General features: G+C 54.2%; 1 protein-coding gene across 5 annotated transcripts in view; it reads right to left on the bottom strand.

Moving 5' to 3' along the window:
• CYRIB (CYFIP related Rac1 interactor B) overlaps nucleotides 1–10,879 on the bottom strand; it is a 148,245-nt gene extending 137,366 nt beyond the window's left edge. For 2 of the 5 annotated variants that reach the window (XM_045453681.1, XM_045453674.1), the window contains exon 1: nucleotides 10,524–10,742. The gene's annotated coding sequence lies outside the window, so the exon portion shown is untranslated. Of the gene's footprint in view, nucleotides 1–10,523; nucleotides 10,743–10,778 lie in introns of those variants that run through there. The other 3 variants (XM_045453680.1, XM_045453675.1, XM_045453676.1) reach the window with 2 other exon arrangements.
• Nucleotides 10,880–12,944: the final 2,065 nt, after the last annotated feature.

Here is a 12,944-nt window from a genome sequence, read left to right as displayed (position 1 = left end):
AGGGGCACCTGCTGGGTTTTCTCTGCCTTGAGTTCTCATGGAACATTCCAGTCTATGCACATCAGCACAGGCAATCTCAGGGGCTTTTCAACTCCCCCTTGTTGAATGGGAGCTTCATAACACATACAAGAACAAGCTCCAAAGTGGAATCAAATACCCTCTCCCTCCTGCCCCAACAGCTACTTAATATGACGGAGAACGAAAGATCAGGTTCCTTCTCTTTCAGTTTTAAGTGTCCAAGGTCTGGAGACAAAGATCAATTTACCTGAGAGAGGCATTTTCCAACCACATTCCTGGTCATGAGGGGAGGTGCTGGCAGAAGAGGGGGTGGGGACACTCCAAAGGTCATACCTTCTTTATTCCTCATTTACTTCTGCAAGCGAGCGGTCTAGGGGAAAGTCACAAGTATGCAAATGTCGTTTTTCTACACTTCCCCTGCATTTCACCACTGAAACTTTGAGAAATGCTGCTTGGGAAAGAGAAGGTCCCACTTGGAGGCAGGGCTTCAAGGAGTGGGGTCATCTCCCAAGGCTGGGGTCCCTCATGGATGCAGGAGCCCTTTCAGATCAACTCCAGATTGGGGCATCCAACCACATCCTGGAGATGTGTGGGATCAATGGCAGTCAAAGGTCCTAAATCTAGGGGCTGCTGTGACCAGGGATGTTGCCTATATTTAGAAAAAAAAAAAAAAAAAAAAAGAGTCAGGCCTCACTAGGGCCAAAGAGACGGCCTCCGTCCTGTCCACTGGGTCCGACACACATGACAGCTGGACACACAAAAAAATTCTCTCCAAAGTTAATTACACTCAAGCAGGAGAGACCCCTAGAATAATCACACATACATATATGTAATATATATAGCCCACAGTTGGGTCAGGACAACGGCACGTTCTGAGGAGGTCCCCCATCTAGCACAACATAAATGGAACCGTATATCACGTACTAATTTAGCTCAGCCGTATTCAACTCTACTCAAAGGGCCAAACGCTTTATTTTTATTTTAAAGAGTTTAAATAACATAAAAGCATATTTTGCCTGTGGTATTTAATTTGTATTTGTTTTATTTTTGGATACTGTACTTGATGGTACATCATACACCACTGTGCGTGCAAAACATTTCCTGCAACATGTTACTGCACGGCATCACGTACACAAAAGCACCGTATGCAAACGATCCCTCAGGGCCAATTTAGGAGACTGTCTGAGATCGTTTTTACCAGGCTTCATGCCTCATTTTCATCAGGACTTCCGAAAGTCATGATTAAGACAGCTCTGCTGTGTTAAGGTTTGCCCTCCTTGGGTGCTCGAGGGATGTGCTGTTAGGTAGTAGCAGAAAATCAGTCTCCGATCACAACAGGAAACCAGGCCTCCCAGGCTGGAGAACGCCTGGGGGGGAGGTGGGAGGGGGGGAGGGCCCCTGACTTTATAACCAGCCTGCCAAGGACGGACTGTCAGGGCATGAAAACTTGTCCTCGCGTTGGGCCCTGAGCTGCCTGTACAGCCCTTAGCAAGCTTTCACCTCCCTGGCCTGCTCCCTCCTTCTTTCTAAGAGGGACCTAGATGATTCCCAAACTCCTGTGTGACTCTGGGCAACTCACCTCACCTCTCTGGGCCTCCTCTGGCTGTCTGAACAGGCTCCCACCTTGGAGGAGAATCAGTGCTGCCCAAGTGGGATTCCGAGAGAGAGCTGCCCCGTGTTGAGATGTTGACCTCCTCAGCACTTTGGGAAGATGGGTCCTGCGGTCGGTCACCTCCAGCTGTGAGATGTTTCCCCTTTTCCTACCCACCACCAGACCCACACCTTACAAATTCTGTTTCCTAGGTGAGCCATGGCCTGAAAAGGTCTGGGAAGGATGGGACTAAGGTGATCTTCAACGTCCTTTCCATCTGAACACCAGCCGCCCCACCCCCAGCACCCCCGGAGTTAGAAATAGATCGTTACAGGGGTAGGAGATTACAGGACCTCGGGGTTCTCAAACTGGGTCTGCACCAGAATCACCGGAGAGGGCTTGTTCAGAATGTAGATTCTTGGCCCTCCCACCCTGGAAGCTTAAGTACACCAGATTATGTCAGATGGAAGAATACTGGGGAAGAGGGAACACATGCGTAGAATGTTCTGGCAAGTTCACATACTGAAAGTGGATGGGAGGAACAAGCAGAGGCATTAATACTGTGTCCACTTACTTTCTCAAGGCTACAATGACCGCTGTCCAAACACTGAGATTTCCCTTTCAAATTCAACCCCCTGACACACGAACCCACAGAACCCATATCCCCCCCCCCAAATCTTTCTCTTGTGGGGGTGCCTGCAGACCATGCGATGCGCTGCAAATCCCAACACCAAATGCATCAAGAGGGGTATTAATAGCGTGAGTCAGTTTCACACTGAATTTACCAAAAAGCCTCAAGACTCAAATTAGCCCACGTCCTCCATCTCCTTGCAAGAGTGCTTTATAAATCTGACCTTCCTTGGCTGGCTGTTCACAGCAGGTGGTTCTGGTGACACTGGTGGCCGAGATGCCTACCATGAACACCACCCCCTGCCCCCTGCCTCCCCGACCTTAGAAACCCACCCCCTTCCAGCAGCATCGAGCAGCAGCAGAAACTACTCAGGTACACCGCTCACTTTACAGATTTGGGGAGTTATGTTCAAGGTTCACCTGAAAGGGGCAGTCAAAACAGCAGGTGGGAGCTGAAGCTGGTGAGGCAGCTTTTAATTCTAGCTCTGCTCTCCATCAGCCTCTGAGTTTTCTGTCTCCTCATCTGTCAGATGGGGATAACATGACCTGCCTCGTGGAGTTCCCACGAACATAAGAAATAAAACACGCAGGGGCGCCTGGGTGGCTCAGTAGGTTGAGCGTCCGACTTCGGCTCAGGTCATGATCTCACGGTTTGTGGGTTCGAGCCCTGCGTCGGGCTCTGTGCTGACACCTCGGAGCCTGGAGCCTGTTTCAGATTCTGTGTCTCCCTCTCTCTCTGACCCTCCCCTATTCATGCTCTGTCTCTCTCTGTCTCAAAAATAAATAAACGTTAAAAAAAAAAAAAAAAAGAAAAGAAATAAAACATGCAGACACACATCGTCCACGCTCAACAGGGAAAGTGGTTATTATTTCAAAACAAAACAAAAAATCACAAAAGCCACAACATGCTCATGGGAGCCGTGTGATTCGGGAGGCCTCTGCCTGGGCCATAAATGCCTGCACGAAGGGTTGGAAATGCTGCCTCAGTCCCCTTTCCTGCCCTGCTCAATCAGCCCGCTGCTCTGTCCTCTCTGGCGTCAAGTGACTGCCCCTGCTCTCCTGTCCCCAAATCTAGCCAGAGAGCTTCTCCAGTTCCTGGGTGACAAGGACGGGCCTCAGGGGGGCTGGACGTGGGTTAGCCCAAGGAAACAAAGCCTTCCTTCTCAAGCCACACAGGCCCTTAGAGACTTGAGTGGGTGGCAGTGGGGACACACAGTGTGTATTCCCCACCTGGACCCATCACAGGGCCTAGCACACAGTAGGCGTTCACTTAATGATAGTCTCTGAATGGCAGGATGGACGTGGTTCCTCCATTATGAACTGAACGCTTGACAGCAACCAAGGTGTGCTCAGAAAGGACTGGAAAATCTCACTCTGCTTTCATTCACAAGCCCGTGTGATCTTGTGCACACTGGCTGGCCTCTGATGCCTCGGGGACTCAGGGCAGTACACAAAACTAGAGTTCAGGGGAGCAGGGCAGACATTTTAGGATGTTATTGGCCGAGTTTCACTTCCACATTGTCTTCTGCATTTTACTTCAACTCTGGTTTTGAGCAAAGCTGGGGCTGGGGCAGAGACTGGCAGGGAAGGCCTCCCTGAGTCTGCAGGCTCCTCTCCCCGAGTCCCAGCCCTGGAGGCTGTGTGGACAGCAGACTTGCATCATGGAGCACCTCTCAGACATCGGGCCCTGAGCCAGGCACAGTCAGACATTTTCTGATGTAAGAGCCACAACAAGCTGTGAAACAGGCACTGTGATGCCAGACGAGGCTGTGCGATCTGAAAGACTCGACAGCTAGGGAGCCGGCTGTGAATGGAGATGTACCTGGCCCCCGGTGCCAGCGCCCCCTGCCAAAGAAGACCCCCAGAGGGGCCAACCACGGCATCTGGTTTTGCATGAAGCCACCCCAGCAGTCTGCAGGTGTCTTAAAGAAACACCTGCCCCCCCATCAAATTCATACCCCCCATCTCCTCCAAGGGCATGGCCCTGGACGGAAACCCGCACTCACGGGGTAGGTCCGCGGGAGGTGGACCTACAGGGAGTGTTTCTGCGGGGGGCTGGCTAGCAACTTTCACGCACCTGATATCGTTTAGTCCCCCAAGCCACCCGGGATGCTGGGACACCGGGCGCTGCTAGCCCAGCCTCATCCGGGACCAGGACCGTTCTGGCTCAGCAAGGTGAGGGACTGGCCCAAGGTCACGCGGGCAGGGGCTCCTCCGGCTCCACAGTGTGGCAGCGTCTGCTGAGAAGGCACTGGGTTTACATCCCAAAGAGCTCCAAGTGGCCAGACAGAGCCGGTCACGGGAGGATCTCTGAAGCAGACAAGCAAAGTTGCTTGCTGCCCAAGTGCCCTCCTGTCCTTGACTCCTCTGTGTGAATGCTCCCCACTGTACTCCCCAAATCTGAGGGTGCTGGCAGGGGAAGGGCAAGTGGGCCATCAGCCTCTGACGGAGCCTGAATTCAACCTTGTCGCTTTTCCTGCGTTGGGCTTAGTCCCCTGTGGCAGAAAGGTCACCAGCACCGGTACCGCTGAGCTGGGGCAGGACGTCCAGCCAGCACCATCCCCTGGGCTGGGGCTGCCCTGCGCTGAGGTCGGCCCCCAGGTACCACGCAGCCATGTGAAGGGGCCTGGCTAAGACCCGGGTTCCAGGCCTGATTTGGTCTCTTGGGCAAGATGCTTCCCCTTCTGGGTTCCAGTTCCCTCGTGTGTTAAATTAAGACAACTGGACGCCTAAAACCTGACCCTCTGAGCATGAACTTCCTGCTCGATCCTTGCAGCCCACAACCACGTGTGAAGGCCTGTTGCGCTCACAATGCCGCCCTCCCCACCTCAACTGTTCAGAGGGTCCAGGCCTCGTGGGGCTTGTTCGGTGCCTCCTGGGCCTGCCCAGCCCTCTGTGTTGTCACTGCCATCTGTTCTAGGCCTCCGTCTTTTTAATCGTGTGTATCATGGGCCTGGCTGCCTCTTCCACTGCCGAGCTGCCCCACGACACTCAGTGTCATGTTCAGATTCACATCTACGAGCTCCGGGTCCTGAATGAACGACGGGAGTGGGGGCTTCCACATTCTCCCTACTCCAAGTGTGGTCCCCGGACCAGAATCTTTGCCCACCCCCACCTCTGACTCAGAATCTGCAGAGAAACCTCCAAGTGATTTGAGGGAACACTCCAGTTTGGGAAGCCCTGTTCCAAGATGCTCCTCGGCTCTCACGTGCCCCTACTCCCACATCCCTCGCATTGACCACCTAGAAGCCTTCCAACTTATGGCCTTAGCAGGACTCACTAAAACGCAGCCCATCGCTAACCAAAAAAAGATGTGTCTTTAGGAACCTTCTAGAAGCTTGCCACTGACTCTCACAGGCAGGATCTGAAATGTGCAGGCCCCAGGGTGATTCCTGACATGTGTTATCCACTGGTCGCCCGAGTCTCAAGTACCTCTCAAAAATGTTGAGGTCCCTTTCCCTTGGTTCTGTGGATTTGGCTACCCTCAACGTCCCCACCCATCAGTCCCTATAAATGGGTGACAACCCCACTGCCAACATCCCACAGTAGAGACAAACGGACTGGCGGCCCTTCCTGTCCCTCACGGCCCTGTGTCCATGGTCAGAAGATGCTCTGCCCTCATTTTCTACTCTTGACACTTATTTGACTTGGGAAGAAAAGAAACTTCTCCAAAACACATTTCCAGTTTTTTCATAAACCCTGCAATTCCTCTAATGGTTTCAGATTATCTTCAATATTTATTAAAATCACTCTCAGCCACACTTCTTTAAACAAATCTCCTCGTTGACTTCGATTATTTATATATTTATGAACATGATGTCTCCTTCCCTCAGAGCAGATGGCAACTAGTAAGTAAGTCTTCGAAAAGGGAAAAAAAAAAAATCAATGGGACAGAACGTAAATTCAACGACTCCCCAGTTTACTCTTCTTGACAAGCTCTGGTATGATTATCTCTTCATTCAGCGGAAGCACCGTATGAAAGCCAGTCAATGACTGGTTTGGGAAGGCATGGCGCCTTGAACTGGAATCTAAGAAGAAGCCGCCAGCTAAAGGCTCAATTACCAGTGGGAACCAGAGCCTGGTTAGGAGAGGGATAGGACTCCAGGGACGGGGGTGGGGATGGAAAGAACCGGGGTAGGGGGAAAGGAAGGGACATTGGCAGAGCACATCCTATGAGCCAGGCAATGTGCTGGAAGGTTCTCCTTGATCTCCACAACAACCCTTCCAGACGGTGTACCACTCCTCATTTGAAAGTTGAAGAAGGCCCAGAGAGAGAGGATAAATCTTGCCCAAGGTCACAGAGCTGGTAAGCAGCAGAACCAGGATGCGAACCCAGGTAGTCTGAGCCCTAAAGCCATACCCACAACCTGCCTCTACAAGTAGAAAAGCATAACAGGACAAATATCATGGCCCTTAACCTCATGCATCCTTGGCTAAGTTCCTACCTTTCTTTCAACCTGGTGAGGCCACTCACCCCTTTTCAGGCCATCAAAGACTTAACTCCTAAGCAACAGGGGCTTTGTCCTTCTGAGAATCTGGGGGACTCCGGGGTTGATGGAAAGCTGGAAGGAGTTCATGGGAAGGTTATGAAATAGGAAGTGAATGTCATGAACACGTAAAGAGTTAACTTCATGAGAGGGGAAAAAGACCTTTGCCCTCAGAAATGGATGAAAAACATGATCTTTTTTTTTTTAAGTTTATTTATTTATTTTTGAGAGAGAGCGAGTGTGAGTGGGAAAGGGGCATAAAGAGAGACAGAGAGAGAGGGGGACAGGGGGAAGGAGGGAGGGAGGGAGAGGGAGGGAGGGAGGGAGAGAGAGAGAGAGAGAGAGAGAGACTATCCCAAGCAGGCTCCGCACTGTCAGCCAGACTCAGGGCTCAAATTCACGAACTGTGAGATCATGACCTGAGCTGAAATCAAGAGTCAGATGCTTAATCAACTGAACTGCCCAGGTGCCCCCCAAAAAACATGATCTTTTTATTTTTTTTTTTACACTTATTTATTTTTGAGAGACAGAGAGAAACCGAGCAGAAGCAGGGGAGGAGCAGAAAGAGAGGGAGACACAGAATCCGAAGAGGGCTCCAGGCTCCGAGCTGTCAGCACAGAGCCCGACGTGGGGCTCGAACCCACAAACCGTGAGATCATGACCTGAGCCGAAGTCAGATGCTTAACTGACTGAGCCACCCAGGCTCCCCAAAACATGATCTTGATGATGCTTCCTCATAGAGCTTTTATCAACTGTCCCAGACAGGGAAGGAGAGAATGAATAAAATCAGCCGGTTCCCCTCCCCGCCTCAATTTACTTGTCTGGAGAAGCTCCAAGTCAGGTTAAAACAGAGAGGTGGGTCTGGCCTTTGAGAAGCTCATCCTGCAGCTGAGGAAAGGCTGAATGTCACCGCTGATGAGGACCGCCATTTATCAGGGGTCTCAGCTAAGGGCGCCCCACTCCTGCACGAGCAAAGCAACCCCACGCTAAGTGGTCCCATTTTACAAATGAGAACACTGAGGCTCTGAAACGTGGTGACGTGCCCATGGGCAGTAAGTGGCAAAAGTGGAGGCGTGGATTTGGGTCTTGCTCTCTTACTCAGGCACCTGTGAGGTGAAGCAGGTAGACCGGAGGTGATTTTGCCTGGTCACAGATGCGGAAAAGATGGTTCCAGGAGTGCAGCGACCTCTCGAAGGCTGCCCGGCCAGCGCGTAGCGAAAGTGGACCCATCTAAAATCTGATGTGTCACTGACACAACACTGCCTCCACAGTGCTCACTGGAAGATAGTTTCACCGAAGACGGCCAAGTCCCAGCCTGCTGAAGCCACAGGACAGAGGTCTCTTCAAACAAGGAGGGGACAGCAATGCTGAGCGTGAGGCCACAATCTCTTGGCCCTGGCGTCCCTCAAGAGTCCCTCCTGTCATGGTCTCTGGATCCTGAGGTAAGCTGTCAGAGGCTGGGATTCCAGAATGGGGAATCAAGAACTGCCAGAGAACAATCTCAAGGTCACCTACAGGCCAGTACACTGACCTTGAGGTGGAGACAGAATGTACCTCCATAAAGAGCCAAAGGGAAACCATCTCTCTTTTGTTCGTCTGTCACAAAACATGTACCGTGTATCCAAGCATATGCCAGACAGCCTGCCAGGTGCCAAGGGAAACACAAAGGCCATTCAGAAGGGAGCCGAGCCCACAGGAAAGAGCGAGAGCGCGTTCCAGACGGAAGGCGGGTGAGGATCCTGAATCCACCACTTACTAAGGGTCTGAGACCAAGTCCTGCACTCTCTCTAGGTCTTGTAAAGTAAGAATAAAACCTCTGCTTCACAGGTAACCGTGAACCACTCCACGACTTAAAAATGAATCTGCAGGTGTTCAAACCACAGCTGGCTGCTGCATAAAGGCACCTGCTCTTGCCTGTCACAATAGTAGCACTCAGGCTCACCTCCTGGCCTCCAGATGTGGGAAAAACAAAAAAAAAAACACACACACAGGATGCTAAGAGAGGTGCTCAGAAGCCTTTGGGAGCTGAGAAAGGAGAAAGGACAGCGAAAGCAAAATTACTTTAAAAACCTCCCAAAGTGCAGAAACCCATAGTGGCCCTTTATCTGATGGCCATCTCCAAGTACCCCTGTGTATTAACCTCACCCTAGCCTCCTTCATCACACACACTGCCCCTCCCCATGCCAAAAGTCTCGGCAAAATCCGGAAAATGCACATTCCAACGTGCCTCCCCAGGAAGAAAACTCAGGCCCGCTGACCACTCCTGCATGCCCCACCAAGGGAGAAAAACCACCTCTCCCCAGCTTCCTCCACGTTTACAGGAACCCCCAAGCCTGGGAAAACAGCCCAGCTGTTAGCCCTGGCCACCCCTCGTCGGACAGTCATCTGGTGGTGGCAATCAAAAAGATGCTTCCTTTTCATTTCCACAGAATGCACTCTTCCAAGAATAGGAGAGGCTCAAAGTCAGAGTTTAAGCTCCTTTTCACAAGGAATCAATATTTTCACAAGATAATCCTCCTGGGGAGGGGATGGATTACTGAGATCCCAGGTGGCAAAACGTGGCTCTCTGGGGATTGTGGGATGGATGTTACAGGGCAAGGAAGCCAAAACGTAGACCCACACCCACTCACTTCTCAAAATTCACGGATCCAGCTCTTCCTTTCACAAACATCTACCCAGAGCGTCCCAGGTGCCCAGGGACCCCTTCCAGGCGGAGGGGGATGCAGAAATTAGAGGCCAGATGACTGACAATGAGACTTTCCAATACTGCGCCCCCTCCAGGCCAGGAAGTCCACGCTCACTTTCTCTAGGCCCTACTCAAAGCACCCATTTTACAGACAGACATCTAAGACCGGAGAGGGTGAGCGATTTGCCCAAGGTCACACAGCTATCGAGGCTGCAGGGCCAGGAATTTAGCATAGGTGCAAAGTCCACGTGACACTCCCCCAGCGGAGCCTCCTTCCCGCTGAACCTCCCCTCCCCCCACCGGCTCCATTTCTTGCAGCTGGGTGGGGATCAAATGCGACCCCCCCCCACACGCAGGGTTTCAGCTGGGGAAGGGGGGGGGGTCGAAGTCCCCGGTTCCTTCTCCCTCCCACCCTCAACACGGGACGCACCGGTTCGAGACCCACTGTGTGTGAACACAGACCCAGGAAAAGCCCTGCAGGCTGCAAGGGCACCCACCCGGTAACACAGAACTTCCATTTAAAAAAAAAAAAAAAAAAAAAAAAAAGATGATGAAAAGATAAAGGGCAAAGAGGAAGTGCTCTTTAAACATAGGCGGGTGGTTACCCCAGGAGGAAGTCTTGAGGCCAATGGAGATTTTGCTCACCCCCTCCAGTTCCTCTCTTCGAAGCGCCTGGCCTTCCAGCCCCCAAGCAAGTTGGCGCGGGCTGCGCTGCGCCGGGGCCAGACCCCGCGCCCTCACCTGGCGCGCAGGAGGGGTCTTGGGGGGCAGCCACCCCGAGCGCCCCCTCCCTCCCCGCGCGGGGCCCCGCCGCGCGCTCCCCGCAGCTGGATGGACCCGGGCGGCGGACCCGCGGCGTGCGCTCCCCCCCCCCCCACCTCGCCCTCCCGCCCCCGGCGCGTCCTCTGGGCCCCCCGCGCCGCCCCCACCCCTGCGGTGCCCCCCTCTCCCGCCGCCGCGGCGCCCGGCCCGCACCCCCGTCCCCGCACCCACCGCGCGCGCCCCGCGCCCGCACCCGCACCCGCACCCGCGCCGGGCGCAGGCGGCTCCGGGGGCGCGCGGGCGAGCCGGGCGGCCCGGGCGGCGGCGCGGCGGGGCCCCGGGCACGTACCTGGCGGCCGGGCGAGCGGCGAGGGGAGCGCGGCCGCGGGCGCTGGAGCGCAGGAGCCTCGGAGCCTCGGGTGCCGCCGCCGCCGCCGTTTCCGGGTTGGCCGGTCTCACGTCACCGCCACAGGTTCGCGAGCGGCCCCCGCCGCGGCGGCAGCAGCAGCAGCAGCAGCAGCGGCGGCGGCCCGGGCGAGTGCCAGGCGAGAAATAACTATAAAAGGAAGAGACGCCTCGAGGAGGAAGAGGAAACGCTGTTTACCTTCGAGAAGCCGAGCCGCCGGCGCTCGCACAAAAGGAGGACGCTCGCCGACGCCGCCTCCCCCCGCGCCCCGTCCCCGCCGCATCGCGGGGCCCGGCGTCAGCGCGCGCGGCGCCCCGGGACCGCCCCGCGCCGGCCCCCACCCCAAAACCCGCGGTGGGGGCGGGGGCCGGGGTGGGGGTGGGGGGCCCACGGCCGGGTGACCTTGGGCAAGTCACAGCGGGCGGGCGAGCCGCTGCGCGGGGCGCGCTGGCGGGGGGTGGGGGTGGGGGGCTCGACGCCCCGCTGACCCAGACGTGGAAACCCCAAGCCCCCGGAGGCGCAGGGGCTGGCCCAAGGTCACAGCCTATCGGGCAGGGTTCGGGCTCCAGTGCCAGCCTCCCGACCTTGAGGCCAGCCGGGTTCCTGCCCCCTGGGTCCGCTCCCCCCTCCCCTGTGCTTGGGAATGATGCCAATCCCGCCCGGCCCCCCTCGCAGCGGGGTTGGTGACAGCGTGTGCGTTCAAGACATTAGGCCTCCAACAGATACTTATTGAGGGCCTACTAAGTGCCAGGGCCTACTAAGTGCCAGGACTGTTCTAGGCCCTGGGGACACAGCTGGGAACCCAAACAAAATTCCGGCCTGGGAGTCAAGGGGACAGACAACAAGCCAATATCTGATGTGTCTGGAGGTGCCAAGTGCTATGAGGAGAAATAAAGCAGGATCAGGGGAGGGACTGGGGTGCCTGTGCCACCACGAGTAGCTGGCTCTCCAAGGACTTTTAGTATAGGAATTCCCAGAAAGCTCCTGTCTGTAATTCCAGCGTCGGATCTTACGGAGGCCCCATCTTTCCCCTCCTCTGTAATGGCAGTGAATGCATTTTTCTCCGTGTAACAACACAACACGCATGGGGAACGGATAGTCTTCTTCCCTCTGCCTTGCTCCTCCCGCCCTCAAGCCCATCCCATCATTGTCTTGAAATTCTGCCACATTTCTCAGGAATATAGACAGTGTTCTTTAAAGTATCTTTGCACTGACCTCTAGCAGGGCATCAAGAGTTACATCAAAATCCTTCACTGTCTTTCCACCCTCCACCTCCAGCCATCCTGGATGTGTTGGGGGCTGGGATGTGCCCAAATAATATCAGGTGTTGACTTACCTGATTATAACCCGTTGGTTTCTTCTACAAAGAGGTCTGAACCCTTTCCCTTACCCAGGCCCACTGCTGGGGGTGGGGGTGGGGGGCGGTGAGAAGATCTGATTCCAACAGGACTGGCAAGGGACTCCTGGCCCTGGATCTGCAGGAAAGCAGCCCAGACGACCCAGTATGGGGGAGACTGAGGGGGAAGGGTGTTTGTTCAACTTGGAAGGGAGGGAGCCACAGAGAGGGCAGAAGGAGATCATAAAACTCTTCCTAGAAGTTCTGAGAGGCATTTAGGCCAAGTGAAAAAGAAGCACCTGGAACCTTGCCTGAGCATCAGTGCCCTCATCTCTAAAGAAGGGCAGTGAAGCCCACCTTGTTGTGGTGGAGCAGAGGGGACACAGCTGGGTCCTGAACTAGCAACTCGAGAAGCCAAGGGGTTGGAATCAGAGCTGAGCTGAGTCAGTTTCTTTCTTGGCCACTTACGAAGTGGGCATTAATAATTCCGAACATTTTTGAAGTTCTAACCAGTTGCCAAACACCGTGCCCATCTAATTTAATTCTCAGAACAGCCCCACGAGGCAGGTTCATCATGCTCAGTGTTACGCAAGATACTGGAGCTGGGAGACAAATGGAATTTGCCCAAGGTCAGACCAATTAGATAGCAGTGGAGCTGGGCATGAACCCAGATTGTCTGGCTCCAAAGCCCAGCTCTTCACCCTGACCCTCAGTTTGCTCATTTGTTAAGTGGGATTGACAATGACAGCTTCATGAGTTGGGGAGGGGGGATTTAAGTGAAACAGCACATGTGTAGAACCCAGCACATTAGGAAGACCCAGGAGAACAGTATCAGCATTGTCATAATTATCACAATAATGATGAAAGGCATAGGGGTAAAGAATTTTCTGGCATGCTTCGGAACTTCAAACAGTTTGGAGTGAATGTAACATAGAGTGTAGTGTGGGACGTCAGGAGGCAGGGAGGAATAAGTGAAGGTGTGTGCAGGGGCTGGATCACGCTTCACCTGCACTCCGTGGAATTCAGAG

This window comes from Leopardus geoffroyi, chromosome C3 (genome assembly GCF_018350155.1).
Source record: "Leopardus geoffroyi isolate Oge1 chromosome C3, O.geoffroyi_Oge1_pat1.0, whole genome shotgun sequence".
NCBI lineage: Eukaryota > Metazoa > Chordata > Mammalia > Carnivora > Felidae > Leopardus > Leopardus geoffroyi.
Note: the sequence above shows the minus strand (reverse complement) of the source record. Positions and strands in the feature narration are given on the sequence as shown.